This window comes from Protopterus annectens, chromosome 3.part0, assembly GCF_019279795.1.
Source record: "Protopterus annectens isolate FY-2018-M chromosome 3.part0, PAN1.0, whole genome shotgun sequence".
NCBI classification, from domain to species: Eukaryota; Metazoa; Chordata; order Ceratodontiformes; family Protopteridae; genus Protopterus; species Protopterus annectens.
Window position 1 is genome coordinate 179,943,232 of NC_056731.1, and position 19,894 is coordinate 179,963,125.

Here is a 19,894-nt window from a genome sequence, read left to right on the forward strand (position 1 = left end):
GTGCCTGTCCACAAGAACAGGTGTCAAGGATGACACAGCCACACCCTCTCAGGGACTCACACACATTATCATAGTTGCCAGGGTCAGGATTAAAATTCCTAACTAACTAGTTTACCACACTACAGTATTACGCAGGTATCACATGCACTGCAGAGGTTATCAGGCTGATATATGGGCAAAGGGTATGTCAAGGTGTCTGACATCAGAACGCATGCTTCAGTAGGCCAGTGGGAGGTGTAGTGAGTGTGAATGTCATCCAAATCATTAATCTCCACACACACACACACACACACACACACACACACACACACACACACACACACACACACACACACACACACACACACACACACAGGTTTGCCAGTACTGACATGCATGGGTTCATTGCTTCACAGGTGTGTAGTGGCTGACTGTGCCAGAAGGCTGTACAAAGCTAGGCAAAGGGTATACCTTGGCATCAGGCTACATGACAATGGTCTGCAGTGTGGCTCAGGGGTGTAGTCTATGGGTTGGCCCACACAGGTGGGTATTGTATTCAACATCCACTCATCTGGGTTAATATTGTGGGTGGCCATTGCTGTGCAATGTTTTCCATGTATGTGTTCTATATTCCATAACATGCCGGTGTCTGGGATGTGCAGATGTCCCACGTGCATGTTCTGTGACATGTGGAAGTGTACCTGGGGTGTCTGGGGTGTGTTGCGTGGACAGATTGTTATCATCTGATGTGGCATTCCTGACCTCATGTGTTGAGAACTGGCAATGGAAACCAGGATGACCCTGTACCTACATTGACAGCATGATACAGGTATTCAGTGGTGTTAGTGGCATCTGTCCATACAGGGCATGTGTATAAGATGTGGTATTTCCTTTGTGGGTTGCATTTGCTGACTCTACAGTTGTTGCAGGCATCCAGTGGGGAACATAGCAAAGGACCACTGTATGCAATGATTTGCCTATTGTAAGGATGGGACAGGGTGCCATGTCCTCTGTAGTCCACTGCAATCACACCATGGTTATTATCTGTGGGTAATATGCAGGGAACTACCAACAAAGTGGTTGTTGCCTAGCCAAGTGTGTTTGTGTATGAGACATGGATGGAGAGTGTTCTCTGGGTAATACGAGGGTTGCCTATATTGTTCCCCAATCCATAATGTCGCATGTAGGGGTATGGATTGTCTACACCAGCCTCTCTGCTGTTTGACATCTGTTGTCCTTGTAAGGTGGACATTGTGATATATAATAGGCCCACCATATAAGAAATTTGCAAAATCCACTCCACAATGTGTTCTGTTATTACACACTCACAGTTACCTCCACACAAGATACTGACGACAAACACACAGAGTTTCACAGTTGCCATGTCTGGGATTAGAACTCATACCAAACCAGTACATCACACTACAACATTACGCAGTTATAGCACATGCCACAAAGCTTATTGGGCTACTCTTTCCCCAAAGGTGTATTTCAAATGACATCAGCAGGCTTGCCAATGTAGGGTAATGGAAATTGTAGTGACTGTGAATGGCCTCAAAAGCATGTATCCCTACACAGACAAACAAACACACACACAGAGTTTCACAGTTGCCATGTCTGGGATTAGAACTCCTACCTAACTAATACATTGCACTACAGCATTATGCAGTTATAGCACGTGCCACAGAGCTTACTGTGCTACTCCTTCCCTAAAGGTGTATTTCAAAGTGAATGACATCAGCAGGCTTGCCAAAGTAGGACAATAGACATTGTAGTTACTGTGAATGGCCTCAAAAGCATTGATCCCTACACAGACAAACACACACACAGAGTTTCATAGTTGCATGTCTGGGATTAGAACTCCTTCCTAAGTAGTACATCACACTACAGCATTATGCAGTCATAGCACACACCATGGAGCTTACAGGGCTACTCTTTCCCCAAAGGTGTATTTCAAAGTGAATGAGATCAGCAGGCCTGCCAAAGTAGGGCAATGGAAAGTGTAATTCATAGGTTCATAGGTTGGTACTAGGCTATCGGCCCTAGGGCCTATACAAGCCTAGCCATAACAATTCCCTGGCTATTTCTTCCCACAATATTTACTTCCCTGGACCCCTGTCTAGCAGGGTGACTGATGTGATCCCCGGGGTGAATTTCCTATGTCCCATCCAGTCGTCAAGGTTCCTTTTGAAGAGGGCCAAAGAGGCACTCTGCTTGACATGTATGGGCAGTTTATTCCAGAGTCTGGGGAGTCTCTGGGTCAGGAACCCATCCCTCCAGCATGTTTTGTTCATTCTGATGACAAGGTTTGGATCCCTGGAGCATGTGGCTCTGAGGGATTAAGAATTCTTTAAGTGTAGCATGTCCAACAGCTCTGGGTTTGACATGGCCTTGTATGTTAAGCAGAGATTGCCTCTGAGTAGACAATATGCCACAGAGTATAGCTGGATGATTTTTAGATGGTCAGCATAAGGCATCTGCTTTAGGCCTGCGATTTTTTTAGTGAGGTATTTCTGCAGCCTTTCTAGTTGTTGCAGATGTCTTGAGAGGTACATACCAGATGGGGCATTGTATTCTATCCTGGGTCTACTGAGAGATGACTACAGTGGGACAATTACCTCCTTTTTTCTGGATGAAAAGCCCTTAGTAATGAGGTATGCCACATAGGTGGATTTCCTTACTGTTGTGGCGATGTGGTTATTGAAGGCGAGACCACTGTCCAGCTGTGTCTCTATGTCTCTTATCACACTTTTGGTGTTTAGTGCACTGCCACCTATGTGGTAATTCACGGGTACATGTTTCTTCCCAAAGGGTATAACTATACATTTCTTGGCACTGAGCTTGAGCCCATGGCTGTGGTACCAATAATCTGTTTCTGTGAGGCCCTTTCTGTAGAATATCCACATCATTTGGGGAGTCAATAATGGCTCCCAGTTTGCAGTTATCTGCAAACTTTGTTAGCCAGAGTCCCTTAGTGTTGGCCTGTACTTCAAAGCAGTAGATGCCAAATGACAGCGGTCCCAGGATTGAACCCTGAGATACTCCAATTGTCATTTGTCTGGAGCTGGGTTTGGAGTTGTCTACTTTTACAGTGTGGGTTCTGTCAGTAAGCCAGTTGGCAACCCATCGAGTGACGTAGGGATTAATGCCTAGCTTAGTACGTTTATCTATGATTCCACACTGGGGGATGGTGTTGAAGGCCTTGGTGAGGTCCGTATACACAGTGTGGACTACCTTACTCTCATCCACAGCTCTGGAGACTGATTTAAAGATGTGAGTCAGGTTCAGAAGACAAGATCAACCCTTCACAAACCCAACCTGAGTGGGGTCCAGTGTTTGAAGGTTGCTAATGTCTTTGTTTATAAGTTACATGATAATACATTCCATGGCCTTGCAGAACAGGCTCATCAGACTGATGGGGCGGTAGTTCCCAGGATCCAAGGTGGTCTCCCCTTGAGGAGTAGGATAACTGTAGCTGTGTGCCACTCAGCGGGCACGAAGCCTGAGGTGAGGCTATGATTAAACATGGCACTTAGGTGAGGTGCCAGTTCATTTTGTAGTTCATATAGTACACAGCCCAGGATGTTGTCTAGTCCCATCGCCACAACAGTAAGGAAATCCACCTATGTGGCATACCTCATTACTAAGGGCTTTTCATCCAGAAAAAAGGAGGAGCTTTGGAGAGTGTGTTTTTTACCTGTGTGGCCATTATTACTGGAATCTGGCAATATGTCAGTATTGAGATGGGTCCTTTAGGGGGTGAGAGGGGGGTGCATTTGGCACTGAATCGATCTGCCAGGATATTGGCAATATCCTTGTGATCAGTATATTTAATGCCATTTTGCTGTAGCTCAGAGCAGCTTTGAGCATTGCCATTTAGATTCCTGACATAGCTATAGCACAACTTGGGGTTGTCTCTGGAATCTTTGGCTATATTATTTTCATAACTAGCATTGGAGGATTTTATGAGGGATCTCTGCTTTTTACTGGGGCTGGTAAGGGAGCTTTTTGCATCCTGGGATTTTCCTCTTTTCTGCAACAGTTTCTTCCTTTTGTTGTAAAGTTTGTTTATGGCAGGGGATCACCAGATTGGCCTCCTTTTCTTGGAGGAGAGCATCTTGGTTCTATTTGGAATGGCACTATCCATGCATGTGTGGATGTGCTCGTACAGTGCTTTAGTGTAGGATTTAGCAGTCGAACTTTCAGTTCCCATCTGCATGGGTGTCTTGAAGTTTGTCACTTCTGACCTGTGCAGCATGATGTTGGCTTTGGAGATGTTTTTTTACAGAGGTTTCCTTACAGGGGGGGTGGAGGAGGGATGTGGATGTCAAGGATGATTAGCTTATGGTCAGACCTGACCACCAAGGGGGTGACCATAGGTGTGGGGCATCGATTTCCCATGTTGATATTGACCAGGTCTAGGATATTGGAGCCCCTGATGGGACTATGGGTTAGTTGATCCAAGGCATTGGGAATTATGAATTCCAAGAACCATTAGGCAAAGGTATTGGTACATGAGTAGTTTTCCCGATTAATGGCAGGGTAGTTGAAAACACCCAGTACTAGGGTGTTTGGTTGTATCTTAATATTTTCCAGTATGTTTAGAAAGGTATAGTGAGAATCTTGAGGCATGGTGGGGGATCCATAGCAAGCTATACAATTTGGATTGCAGTCATACCTAGTGTTAGTTGCACCTGGAGAATTTCAGATGCATTGTGCTGCACAACTAGCATGGTGGTGTGAATATCCTTGGTGAATATGGACACTCCTCCACCTTTAGTGTTTCAGTCCTGGTTTGGCAGCAGACAGGTGTGGTAATAGTTGTAGCCTGGTATTGCAGGGGTGCTCTCTGGAGCCTTGGACCAGGTCTCTGTTACTGCACAGATATCAGTGTTCTCCATATTTAGGAGTGCCTAGTGACTGTGAATGGCCACAAAAGCATTGATCCCTACACACACACACAACCAAACACACACACACACACAGTCTCACAGTTGCTATGTCTGGGATTATAACTCCTACCTAATTAGTACATTACACTACAGCATTACGCAGTTATATCACGCGCCATGGAGCTTATAGGGCTACTTCATCACCAAAGGTGTATTTCAAGATGAATGCCATCAGCAGGCTTGCCAAAATAGGGCAAAGGGGAGTGCAATGTGTGTGAATGGGCCATAAACCATTCATCTGGAAGCACACACACAACACTCAGTCACACGCAGGTTTACATTTAACAGGTACGTGTATACAACTGCTAGATGAATAATGACTTGTACAGTCATGTTACACAGTTATTACAAGCACCACAGGCATTATAGTGCTGAGGGATACCAGAGGCAAATGTCTGCAGTGATTGACATTTGCACATCATGTGGTTTTAGCCAATTGGATGTGTGCTGGGTGGGACAGGCCTCATGATGGGAGGCTCTTTTTCACTGTCTTTCACTCTCTTCCACACATCTATGTATGTGTAAGTTTGGTCTATTATAGTGTGTTGTCCTTGGATATATGTGTGTGTATTCCTATCCGACGTGTGTGCAAAACTTGACTGGTATGCAATGTAGAGTGTGTGCACAGACATCTGTGACTGTCAGATATGTATAGTCCACTGTTGTTGCCAGACATGGGCTTCATTTTAATTGTGGGAACATGCCCAGTATGACCTTTCATTATTTTGTTGTCAGACATGGGCTTCGTTTCTCTAAGTGTGGGAGCATGCCCAGTATAACCTTCTGTACTGAATGTGTGAATTCATTCCAGGTAGGTTGTACTCCAGTGGAGGCTTTTGTGTTCTACATCTACAGCTAGCAACCTGTTTCTGCAGGATATCTGTAGGTTGGTTGACAATATGGGGTCACAATGGACAAAGGATAGTGGGTTACTGTAGGTAATTATGTCTGTGCTGCTTCTGCTACATAGTTTTGGTGTTAGCAGAGATATTCAGACATATGTACTGTTTTACACTGTGATGTTTTATGTCATCAACTACTATCAGGTATACATATTTGCTTGCAGCAATTTCCTGGGAAATACAGGGTGAATGCAGCTGTGTCCAGTATTGGGGTCTGCAGCCTACATATTCTTACACAATCATGCCATTCTGGAGGGGAAGCTGCAGACACTTGCTGATGGGTCTGTGTAAATGGTTCAGCACCTTGGTACAGTGTTGGCTGAGGATCCCATGCTTGTACATCCAGCAACGTGACAGTATGGCCATATCCTGCTGTGGCCATACCTCACAGCTGTACAGATTCACACAGGTTACCCAGAGGCAGGGCTCATATTTCTGGTCATTACCCCTTCACATTCTGGTTTACAAGCAGTTTTGTAGCCACCCATTCCTGTGTTTGCAGGCAGGGATAGTATGTGCACACAGCTGAGTTCCTGACTTCACACTCCATGGCGTCCATGCTTCTACCCCCCATTATTCTATGCTTTCTGAACATTATGCAAACATTATCTGATAAGTTCCCTATAGTTATCACTTCATCCCAGCAGTATTTAGGGGTTGGTCCTCAGTTCATGCAGTAAGACATGGTGGACATGCCACTGGGATTTGTCGACATGTCCTTGGATTTGGGTTCTGTGGACTGTGTTTTTTTGTTATTTGGGAGTCCATGAGATAACATACATTGTCAGTACTGGTGAGACACAGGCCTTTGACAGAGGACTGTAGGGCATTTGGTAGTGATGCAGGCCATCTGTAGCAGGCCATTGCATTGTGTCACTCCTACAGTCCCAGGCTGCAAGCCACTATATTCTCCTGGGGTGACAGGGTAGGTGTGCGAGGTGTTAATGTCAATAGTTTCTGTCCTTATTGATTCAGTGGTGTGGATGCTGGCAGGGTGCTGCTTACAGCTAGGGACACACCTGCATGGGACACCTCTTCAGCATGCTGCATTCTGTGGCTATTCCCATACGGAGGTGGGGGTCATATTGTACTCATTCCTGACAGCAGGGATAAGACCTGTGAGGTACCTGTGGCTGATGGTGTGGTGAGCTGGGTGCATGTGTGCTATGGTAGCTACTTGCAGCTGACTCACAGATATACGTGGGGCAGTTCAGTTATGCTGGCTTATGCAGGGACATCAGCAGTTTCTCAGTACTTCATATTTGTGACTTTTGTGGTCTGCCAGTGTTTGGCCAGACAACATCAGTATTCCATACTACAAACCCAACTAATGTGTTGCTAACCTGTATGTCCATTTGACAGTAACATTTTATACATGCTCTGTCTAGGGTACTTCCACCTGTGTACTGTTTGTATGTCTTGGCCCACATTCATGCCATGTCCATCTTTCAGATGGTGACAGATATTACATCCGAACAATTAGTATGGCTTACTGCTGGAATGTGTCTTGCTGGGATGCATTGTGTTTGGCACTGCAGTTGTGAGAACTTGGCCCTGCCATTGGCAGTACTGGCCATTGGCCACCAGGACACAACCCAGCATGCCTACATGCTGACCACTCTCACACAGTATACAATACACACCAACCTAACACACAGTCCTGCATATTGTACATGTGCTACAATCTATCCTGCTACTTTGGCAAGCTCAGGTAATCTGTGCTCCACTGTTATTATACCTACTTACACATACATGTTACTACATTTCTACATAGGATTGTGGGGGGGGGGGGCACACCTGACAACTGTACACATTTGCTATGACTGTACTGGTATTTCAGGTACTCCATTTCATTCTGTATTCTGACCTATCATGCAGACTAGAGGCATATCAGTGTACTGCAGTTTATATGTTTTATTGACCTACATTTCAGTTTCAGACTTCTTACCCTTCAGAACTAACATCCCACTGCCTGACCTGTTGTAGTCTGTCTGTGTAGGTCTGGAGGGGGGGCTGTTCTCCATAGCCATCAATCAAAGGCCTTAGCACAGCCTTTCTTTGTGTTTATCTATGCCTGGCCTGCTGGCTGAGACTTTTGTTGGGTATGTGAGCTTCACTGACTTGCATGTGTGTGTCCTATGGACACACATTTGGCCCACCACATGTCCTGCAGTGGGTTTTGTCACCTTGTCTAGTACTGGCTACTATGTTGACACCAGTATTTGTTCCAGATTTTATGCTGCCAATATAGGTGTCTACTATCTGCTGGCATCCCATTCAGTCACTCGATTCCCTTGCATGCTCACATCCATACCATAGATAGCAGAACATACTACTCCATTCAGCAATTGATAGGAAGAGTGACTTACCTTGTGGCTGCGCCAGTATTGAGGATGGAGCTGGAAGGCTGACTTTGTTGGATGCGCATAGTACACTCCCTATTAATGGTTAATCACAGGTCGTGTCATGTTTGGCATCCTTTTTACTGTATGTGTGAGTCAGAGAGAGGTGTCATTCCCTGGGTTCCTACCGTGTCAGTGTATGTGGCATGTGTAGCCTCTTTGCCATGGCCTGGGCGTACTAAGCATTCCTCCTTCTGCCTACTGGGCAAGCTCAGATTGTTCCTCCTCTGAGTCACTCTGTGCCTGTGTAGGCCTTGGCAATGGTGGGGGCTGTATGGCCCTGCCCCATGCTGTTCCTGCTGCAGCTGTTTCTGCAGGATCATATTGTGTAGCATGGCACATACGATGACAATTTGGGTACATGTAGCTGGTGAGTACTGCAAGGCTCCACTGGATATGTCCAGTCTCTGGAACCATGAATTGAGCATCCCAAACACATGCTCTATTATGATTCTGGTTTGTGAGTGTGCCTCATTATGGAGTTCTTGTTCAGGTGTGTGTGCATTTCTGATGGCTGTCATCAGCCACGGCTCCAGTGCGTAACCAGCATCCCCCACTAGGTGGCCATATGGGATGTCCCCAGTGGCAAATCTCTGGTACAGCTACATCATATGCCAGATGTGGAAGTCGTGATAGCTTCTAGGGCTGCCAGCACACACATTCATTATAATGCCCTGGGCATCACACACAAGACATGGCAGTTGATGAAGGGGAAGCCCTTGCGGTTTATGTAGACCCTACCCCACTCAATGGGTGGTGCTTTGATGTGTATGTGCATGCAGTCTATAGCACCCACTACCTCAGGGTATTCTGCTATTTGGTGGAAGAGACGCGTATTGCTGGTCAACACCTCAAGGGTGTTGAGAAAATATATGTGCTCACTGGCATGTGCTGACATGGCATCCAGGAACTGGTGGAGTACCCTGGATGCTGATGCATGTGAGATCCCCATATTATCTCCAGTTGGCCTTTGGAAGGTAACTGTGGCTAGTATTCTTAGGCCTACACATACCTTGGTATCCACTGGGATGGTTTCCCTTCTGTTGGTTCTGTGTGTGAGGCGTGACCGGCACAGCTCAACAATTTTCTGTAGGAGGTCCCTGTCCACCCTATAGCACTCCACTATCTCCAGCTCATGTAGCCCCTGGTAGGTTACCCTGGGTCTGTACACTCTTCTTCTCCTCACTGTGGGTTGGTCATCAGCATTCTGATCCTCACCACCCTCAGCCTCTTCCACATGTTGATTTATGAAAGCAAATGCAGTCCCTATCATTTTGCTGCTTTCGTTAGGTAAAATTTCCCTGTTTGTGTACACCGGTTGTGTAGAGTTTGTGAGAAAAAACAGAGGGAAATGTGTTTGCATAGTTTATAGTAGTGTGCTGGGCTGGCTGGGCTGCTGCCTGTGTAATTGGCTGATTCTTATACATTTCACTTGCCAGCTAGGCTCGTTCTCATTGATTACCTTCCTACTGCTCTTTTTCCTTCCCATTGTCTTCCTCTTTAAGCCCCAAGGTGTGCCACACAAACACAGTGCTCAGATGTGCATGGAGCTGCTACTTCCTGGTTTACTTTTTTTTTTGGTTTAAACACCAGTGCACAGCATGCACACCCATTTAGGAAATGTAAAGTGTGCTTGGCAGCTTCAGACACACCCCCTTCCTTAGTGCTGCTAAGCTAAGGGCAAACCTGAGCCACAGGGCTCCAATAAGCTTACATTATGCCTGACACACCCCTCTATGATGTCAGGTAGCTCTTAGACTTGCACCATGATCTTCCTGCACCTACACGGTTGGGTGCAGGCTTGCCATGAGGGGAAATTTGTGATTCAGTATCATTCCCCTCATTTGCATAAGATTGCCTGCTAATGCCTAGTTACAAGTCCCACACTGAGCCTTCCCCCTTAGCAATCACTATTCACTGCCCTTGTTGTCTTCTGCCTGCCTTTGACTATAATGGCAAAATTGTGATTTTGCAGAGAAAGTTTTTTTCAGGGTTTTTCTTTTATTTTCCAGCTGATCCCATTTGCTTGCCGCTGCCCTATGCTTAAACAGCGGAAATCAGCCAAAAAACTAAAAGTTATTTTTTTATTTTTTACAACTGTTTTCCATGGCCATTGGCATGCATTATATACATCCTTTATTTGGAGTTGTCATGGCTCCGTTGTGTAGTTTGCAGAAATGTACTCAGTTACTAACAGAGTACATTTCTGCAGGTTACACTAATCCTGCACGGACGGCTGCCAGCTTCCTGGATTGCTAATTTACCTCATTTGCATGGTTTTCACCTGCAAATGGGGTAATTAGCATACAGGAGCTGTGTCCGTGCAGGAATAGTGCAGGAGCGCTCGTGCATGCCCCAGGAGCTTGTTCCAGAATATCTCAGTGGCCATATTGCCACCAGCAGCTGCTGCACTATTCCTGCATGCCATGTAGAGCTTGCTGAATCCTGCGTATATGTTATTTGAATATCAAACTGATTTGTACAGATGCTTGTGTTGAAAATGGATTTGTAAAGTTGCTTGTGTTAAAAATGTGGGTCCTGACTGTATTGTAACTGAATTAAATATATTTATCTATATATATATATATATATATATATATATATATATATATGTGTGTGTGTGTGTGTGTGTGTGTGTGTGTGTGTATATATATCTATCTATATATATATATATATGTGTGTGTGTGTGTGTGTGTGTGTGTGTGTGTGTGTGTGTGTGTGTGTATATATATATATATATATATATATATATATATATATATATATATATGTTAACATATTATACTGGATGATATGAGGTTAAGAGCAGCTCCAGCTAACTTTAGAAAATAGTAAGAAAATAAAGTACTGGGCCTAGGCAATAAAGATGTTATTTCACAGTTGTGAATGAAGCCAGAGATGCAATGTCTGTAAGAAGAATGGTTTGTTAGTCTCTGTAGGAGCAGTAGAAGTTTGTATTTGTTTTATGACTTCCAGAAGCTGCACCAGATCTGAGAAATCATCTTGTCTGTGTATATTATTGACATATAGGTGCTAAATCCTGGCAGTTTCTAGCAATGGGAAGGTTGCATGGGAACCAGACATCAGACGACCAGATGTATGTGATGTCATTCTGTACAGAAATAATGTTTTAATATTAGGTAAGACAGAAGTCTCAGGGCAGACTGTTTCTTGGAACCTGACATAGAATGATCCTCCCCTACTTCATCTTGCCTAGATCAGTCAGGAAATATAGTGAGAATAGTTAAGTATTGTTTTTCTGCAACTGTGTGAATCTTTCCAGCTGTGTTATTTTTAATATTTCCTGTGTCTGAAACTCTGGTGTTTACTGTAAACAGATATTTCATATGTTCACGTTCTTTTATTATTTATTATTAAATATGCTTACATTTTCACTGTGGCTGGTCCTTTAGAGAATATTTTAATCTTTGAGAGCACGCATATCTATTGGTGACACTGTGGCCACTCCTGAAGCCTTGCTGTTTGGTCAACATTACCATTTGTGTTAATATTAATTTCACTCAGTATAATGTGGGTACCTTTGCAACAGCCTTAGATAGCTGGCTTTGTAGTGTCTGGTGGCAATGATAACTACCTTATAGTCTGGGAAGAAGAGGGAACAGTGGGTAAATCTGTTCCACCCTTTCCCAGGTGTGTGTGTGTGTGTGTGTGTGTGTGTGTGTGTGTGTGTGTGTGTGTGTGTGTGTGTGTGTGTGTGTGTGAAAATCAAATCTCACAGTGTGTGTGTGTGTGTGTGTGTGTGTGTGTGTGTCAGCTACTTGTAGCAGGGATATGAAGCACTAGTTTCACAGAGAGGGTGCTGGAGGACTTGGCTTGGACACTCAGCTGAAGACTTAACCCTATAGTGGTGCTAGTGGGGATCCTTATTGGGGCCCTGGAGGGAGACAGATATAAAGAAATCCAGACACCAGGGCTGCCTGTGTTCCCTGTGTGCTCTTAAGGGAAATTGTACTTGATGCAGAGAGGTCTGCATCTGGAAATACTAAGTAAATCCACTTGTATTCCAAGTGAACGTCCCTCTCAAGTATCGGTGTTGAGGATTCAGGCTCCTTGATTACTGGATCAGAGTGGGGGCATCAAAGTACTCTCCCCCTGTGTAGGCTGTTTTTATGTTTAATCATCATTCTGCACCCAGTGGTACATTAGTTCAGTTATACTGCTCCCCATTCTGCAGAGTTTGCATTATCAGTAGTTTGTAGTGGTGTACCTTTACCTTTAGTTTCTGTTTTTTAACAGTCACCGCAAAACTCTGCCTCAGGCCATCTGTTTACCTTTGTTAAGCTGGGTGTGCAGAATCACTGGGTTTGAGATGGTTCAGTATGATAGTCTCTCACATTAGTGGGTGATGTGCCCTGCTTCTCTCCTCTCTAACCCCCAATTCCCAGCCACCCTTCCAGATCCAAACATGCAATCCTGTTGCTCTCCTCACACTTTTTAATGACATCACAAACCTGCTTAAAGACACAGCTACATATCAGGACCATTTCCATGCATTCACCCACTCCATACCATCCATCACAATAGTATTACCTGCTTAAAGCCATATTTCTTACGATCTAACCTTACAGAGCACTTATCTAGAGATCCCCACCCAGAGTATAGATAATTATTATTCCATGGATAAAAGGGGGGTATTCCAGGGTGACTCTCTGCCAGCACTGCTCTTTTGTCTTGCCCTTAACCCATTAAGCTGTCTACTTAACAGATTAAGTCATGGCTATAATTTGCCTATCAGAAAACAACAAAGTGTAAAGACTTTTCATCTTCTTTTTGTAGATGATTTAAAGCAGTATAGTTCATCAGATGAGGAACTGAAAGCACAACTGGAAGTGGTCAAAACTTTTTCAGATGATATAACAACGTCATTTGATCTTGATAAATGTGCAAAAGCAACATTTAAAGCAGAAAAGCTGCAGCACTAAGAAAACATCAATTTGGGCTAGGAATGTGATATAAAAGAACTTGAGCAGGGAGACAAAGATGGCCGCCATTCTATAAGCACTGCAGTACTTCAGCACTCCAAAGACCAGAAACAAAAATCACCTCTGCGGATGTACATTTGGAGTTAATCAACTAATTGACAGCAATTAATAATCTACAAGAAGTCAGCGATCTTATCGAGGAAAAAAAATTGAAAAAAAATACTTGGTGACAACAGGATTGGAACTGATTGCTTGGTTGATTCTGAACAGAGCAACAAACAAAGAACTGAATTACCACATTACTGAAACTTTTACTTGGTAATCATCTCTATCTGCAGCATTTCAAAATGTCAAAAGAAGATAAAAATATGGACACTACAACTACTAAAACTAAACTGTCAGCATTACAGTCTCCAGAGAAGGAATCCATATTTAAGAGACAGAAAACATTCAGACAGCAAGAAACTGCAAAACAGGGGCATCAGCGAAATCTGATCAACAGGTTACGATGGAAGAAATTAAGTCTGCATTGTTGCCTATACAAGATGCATTACAAGACCTAACATCCCAAACACAAACATTTAGTGAGACATGTAATCGATTCTAACAAGAATGGAGAAAGCAGAAACCAGAATAGCAGCAAATGAAGACAATATAGCACTGCTCACTAAAAGATCTGAATCACAAGAGGCTGATATACAAATGATGCAAAACAAAATTCTGGACCTGGAAGCAAGATCAAGACGTAACAACATAATCATCAGAGGGATCCCAGAATCAATCCAATATAATGAGCTGAACACTTCTATCACACAAATATTTGAAACAGTACTTAAGGACTCTGTGGATGTTCAGCAAATTGTCATAGAAAGAGCACATAGAGCTTACAGGAATTCCCAAGCTTCAAATACACCAAGACCTGTGTATGTCAAAATATTAAACTTCCAGGATGTGAATAAAATACTTCTAACCATAAAAAAATCTGGAGGATCTATAATGTGGCAAAGTTATAAAGTTTCTATAACACAGGATTTACCAGCACAAATAAGACAGTCTAGACAAATGCTGGCTCCATACTGTAAGTTTCTAATTGACAAAAACATTAGATTTCAAATGAAATATCCTAACAGTTCAATCTTTACTCTTGATGGCATTAAATACACTGTAAATACAAAAAAAGAAGCCAGACCTACCTTTTTGAAGCTGTTTAAGGCTCTGCCACCATCTGAAAATTGAACAGTACATCCTGGCTTTTTCCTGCATTAGAATGAATGGGAGACTGCATTTACAAGAATCCGAGGCTTCAAAATCCTTTGTGTGTTCTTCATTCTTCAGCAGGCCTGGTAATTCTCCGTTTTATCTTTTAATCTCGTCTTCCTAGCTGAAATACGAAGATTCCACGAAGTTTTATGGCTTCTACGAGCACTCCTGACCCACGAGGAAGCAGGAAACAAGGTAAAGGAAGCAGGGGGACCGTTTTGAGTGTGATACAGCTGAGAGGTCCGTTACGAATTGGTTCCCCGTCATGGAGCGAAAATTCAAAATTGAACTGCCTGGACTGCTGCAACTGCTGGGAAGCAAGAAGAGCTGCTGTAAATCAAAATGAAACTTTTGGGACTTTTGGAGCTAAAATGACTGAGAAACGATCAATAAGGTAAAATGTGTCTTGTATGGACAAAAATGTATGGTTTGGCTGTTGCTGTATAAGAGTCTATGGCTTAGTGGTAAATCCAGGTAATGCAGTCTATTTTTTGTGTTATTTTTTTCTCTTTTCTTTTTTTTCTCTCCTTTGCAGGCTTGTTTTGTAACTTACTGTGTTTTATTTAGTGAGTAAATAAGTGAATAAATAAGTATCTTTTAACTGTGTTCAGTTTGGGGAAGGGGGAGAACAGAAGAAAGAAAAAAAAAAAATATATATATACATATAGTATAATTAGCAAACAGTAGTAGTAGTTGTGTAATATAGGTGATGTCTAACTGTAATGATCTATAAAAATTAAATGCAATATTGTAGGAATGTTTTGAAGATAAATAGCTGACCTAAATAATGGCTTGTTTTAAACAAATGTATAACAACTGTGTGCTTATTAGGTGAACTGTTAGTTAAAAGGTTTTGGAACAAGTAATTATAATGCTAACATATTATTGCTGTATTTAAAGTTTGTTAAAAGTGAATTATTTGACATGTCAGGTACAATTAGTTTACATGAATATTAAGGAAATGTTCAGAGCTGTAGTTACTTGAGTGTGGTGTTTGTAGACGTAGATATAGTTGGTGTAGGTTTTTTGCATGCTATTTTATTGTTAGTTAATAGAATTAGTAGTTTAGCTACTTGGAGAATGTTATCCAATGTGAAAAACCTATGTTCATCCTGGTCCGGAGGAATAGTGGATAGGCACTGGGTAGGGATGGGATGGCTGTTTTGCTTCCAAAAAATTCACGTAATACCAACATTTGTCAATTTAAGGTGGAAAACAAAAAATAGATACCATTATTCATCAATTCATAGTTTAGAATGTGGATAATAGATTCCTGGAATGTTAAAGGACTCCAGAACATGAAAAAGAAAGCTGTTTCTGCATTTGTTTTTAAATCAAAAGCAGGTTTTATTCTATTACAAGAAACACATTTGACTAATGACCAATGGGAAACAATGAAGGACAAGAAATGGATTAGGAAGGTTGTAAAGGGAAGGGACTACGAATAGTGCTGGGGTGGCAATTATAATCAAGAATCAGTTTCAAGGAGAAATTTTGGAGGACAAAATAGATAAAGACGGCAGATGGTGTTTGGTGGTTCTCAAAACTGAAAATTTCGATAAGCCGATAGTACTTTTATGTGTTTATGCCCCAAATGTGAACCAACATCATTATATAGCTTCAATTTACTCTATTCTACAGTCATATAACAACTGTTACATAGTGATGGGGGATTGGAATGCTTACCAAGATTCTAAAACTGATAAGTTGGGAGCTTCACTGCTTTTAATAAGCAGGCAATGGTAGCGTTGAAAGAACTGAGAACGGATTTCAAACTATATGACCCTTTTAAACACAAACACATACAAGCAAAGGCAGAAAACTTTACTTTCTATTCTAGCTGCCATAAAATGTGGTCAAGAATTGATTTTTTAATTCCAGAAGTGTTCATTTCACTGGACCCTAGGGTTTCTAATCAAGCTAGACAGCTCTCAGACCATTCTAAAATAACTTTAACTTTAAAGACCGATATTTTGAATACTAAAAATCATGGTGGATATAATTGGTCCTTAAACCCATACCTATTAACCAAAGAAGATATAGTAAAGGAAGTTAAAGAGATACTTAAACAATTAGTATACAATATACCCGTAATGAACATCCATTAGATATAGAATGGGCTACAACTAAAACTTTGTTAAGAGGATTATTTATTCAGAAAGCCACTTATTATAAAAACTCCAAAATAAAGAACAACTGGATCTGGAAACTAAAGTACAATTATTGGACCAGGAGCTGATGAGTAACTACACTGAGCAAACAGAAACTGAGTTGTTAAGATGTCAGAAAGAGCTGTTTCTTATGCATAACAGAAAATTGACACTGTACAAACAAAGAAGTTTAGTTAAATATGCAAATAACATTCAAACTCCCTCGAAAGCATTAGCCCGCATTATTAATCAGACGAAATCGACACGATTAATTACCGAAATAAATCATAATAATACGTTATATACTGATAAGTCAGATGTCATGAAGATTTTTGAATCAATTTTAATCAGATATATGGTGAGCAACAAACTCATGGGCATGATGAAGAGAGGAAAGAGTTCTTACAGAAAATTAATTTTCCCAAGATTGACGAGGATTCTCAGGGAGAATTGACTGCATTGATTACAGCTGATGAAGTTCTAGAGGCAATTAAGAAACTAAAGCCACATAAAGCCCCAGGACCAGATGGTATGACCTCTGAATTTTATAAATCTTTTAGTGGGATTCTGAGCAGCACTTTCACAGACCTTTAACTATATCATTTCAATGGCAGCAATGATCTTCATTTTAATGCCTCAAGAACAATTCTGTTATTGAAAGAGAATAGTGATCCCAAAAATCCAGACAATTATAGGCCCATATCATTGTTGAATATTGATATGAAAATCATGACATCTATTCTAGCTACTAGATTAAAAAAACTAATAAACTTGATAATATCAGAAGAACAGGGGGTTTATAGATGGGAGACAGACTACAGACAATACATTAACTCTTCATACTTTAATATCTTATGCAAAGTATAAAATATGAACATATATGCTTTAATAATTGATGCTCAAAAGCATTCGATAGAGTTAATTTGGCTTATTTATTTGAAACATTATCATATTTCAATATACCTCAGCTTTTATTTCTATGTTAAGAAATTTATACAAGAATGCATGCACTAGTTTATATATAAATCATGAATGTTCCAAAAGGATTCAAATTAAAATGGAACTCGACAGGTGCCCATTGTCTCCCATACTGTTTAATCTGTATTTAGAACCTTTATTTCTTCATATGAAACAAAAAGTTTTTATAATTCTCCTGTACTTCTTGGGATAAATGTTAGGATGGCTGCTTTTGCAGATGATTTAAATATATACAGTACCACACCGTGTCAGATACAGAAAAATACTAACAGCAATACAAACCTTTGAGAAAATTGCTAATTACAAACTAAATTTTAAAAACCAAAATATTCCCTCTAAAGACACCTACACCTTTTCAATGCTACCATTGATAGGACGAATAAGGACAGAAGAAAGAATAAAATATTTGGGGATTGACTTTTCAACTGAAAATAGAGAATTTTTATCAACAATATTAAGGCAACTGGAGACCTAATAACAATGGATTTGAAAAGATGGAGTAAGTTGAAGCTACCGATGATGGCAAGAGCAGCGATAATAAAAATGAACGTTCTCCCAGAATGCTATATATTTTAGAGCAGCACAACTTAAAATCACGAAATCCTTTTTCAAGCAATTTCAGATAGGACTGGGGAAATTTTGTGGGAACCCAGAAAAACGAGAATATCCTATGAAAAACTGATGGCTCCTAAAATGAGGGGGGGGTTGGATTTACCAGATTTTGAGATGTATTATACAGTGATTCAGGCCAATAGGATTTTAAGGGTGTCTTACTTGGATAGCGAAAATAGAAAATGGATACCCAAATGGGTACTGCTAAATTATAAACATATAAAAGGAAAGAGAATTAATGTTAAAGCTGTACCATTTTTGAATATAAAAACATCGAGTAAATATGAGTTAATGGAGCACATCAAGGTATGGGCAGTGGCGACTCAAACTCTGTTTGCCTCCTTGAACCTTTTAAAATATATGATGATGTTTCAACCGTTTGATGGAAATCCTAATATAACTATTGGTAATCAACTGATAGACTTAAAGAAATATCCATTTATTAAGGAATTAACTGTAAGGGATTTATACCCCTTCCTAGGAGTAGCGGTACATGATATCTTAAAAGAGATGAATCTTCCCATCTCTTATTTAATTATAATGAGGCAGTTAAAAGATTTGGCCATAAATTATTTTACCAGTTTTGAAATAAAAAAGAGGAACTAGTTATTTCAGGTCAGCTGTGGGAAGCATTGCAACAAGATAGAAAATATATATCCTCAGCGTATAAAATGGCAAAAGAGAGAAAATATAATAATCATATTCTGTTATCCAAATACTGGAGAGAGAAATTGCCATCCCTAGACGACAGTAAAATAGTAGAGGCGTTTAACTTAACATTAAAATCATCACTTCAAAAACTGGTCTTTACTCAATTGATGATATTTAACAATGCATATTATACCCATCTTACACTTCATAAATTTGATTCAAAAGTCACCTACATGTCCACAGTGTATAGATCAGACAGCAGACCTGTTACACATGTTCTGGAGTTGCAAGTGCATTTATAAATTATGGAATTCTTTAAAGTTACAACTACAAAAAATGGGTTACCAAAACTCAACACTCTCCTGGGAATTTCTGATTTTACATATTCCACCGGAGAATTTGGACAAAACAAAAAAGATTGTAATTATGAATATTAGTTTACTAATGAAATTATATATAGCCACAAATTGGTTGAACCCAGCACAGGTGTCGTGGCAAAATTTCAGGCTGTTAGCGATTAAGCATATATTAGAGACGTTATTGTTAATTAGAAATAATAAGAAAAGTATAAACAGCATAAAAATTTGGGAACAAATCTTTAATATTATTTTGGCAAGCGGTTCCTATCCACTTTCGTCAGGACATTCTGTATGTGTACCAACACATTCTTGGATTAGATAGAAAATGTAGAAATAATACAAATTATTGGCTTGAGTTGGTTTATAATTGTCTATTGTAGATGCTTTTATGTTTAATTTTTTGTGATTTTAATTTCCTGAACTTGGTTAAAATGATATTTATTCTTAATGTATTATAGGGAAATTCAAAATGGAACTAAAACATTGGAAGCAATATTGTACATAATGTAAATAGTGTGTGAAATGTATAATGGTTTGGCAAAACAATAAAAATGATTATTGAAAAAAAAAAAAGAACTTGAGCAAAAGGGAGTGCATAAATATTTGGGAATTGATGAGGGATCATTAATAAAACATGAACAAATGCAAATAAAACTTAGTAAGGTATATTTTAGAAGACTTAAATTAATACTGAAAACAGTGTTGA